Source organism: Lepidothrix coronata, unplaced genomic scaffold (genome assembly GCF_001604755.1).
Source record: "Lepidothrix coronata isolate B3197 unplaced genomic scaffold, Lepidothrix_coronata-1.0 Scaffold13, whole genome shotgun sequence".
NCBI lineage: Eukaryota > Metazoa > Chordata > Aves > Passeriformes > Pipridae > Lepidothrix > Lepidothrix coronata.
The window spans coordinates 6,833,382-6,833,676 of NW_016690193.1; positions in this window are offsets into that span (position 1 = coordinate 6,833,382).

The following is a 295-nucleotide window of genomic DNA, read 5'->3' on the forward strand; positions in this document are numbered from 1 at the left end:
CATTCAGTCAAAGTACCGATAACATACATTCAATTGTAATATTAATTATCCATTTTTTTTCCAGTGTATTTCACAGCAGCTTGTAAATCTCTGGATTTTTAAAAGCTTGCCTTACAGAAAAAGATGCATTTTAAAGTTGTGTTCTTAGATTAGTCAAGAAAATAGAGGCAAAGAATCAATGAAAATAAAAAAATCCCTTAATCACTCTTGAATTTTCCTCTTGTTAGTTATATATGGGAGCTTTAAAATAATTTACTTTCAATATTATACTGAGAACAAATGGGTTAAATAAAAA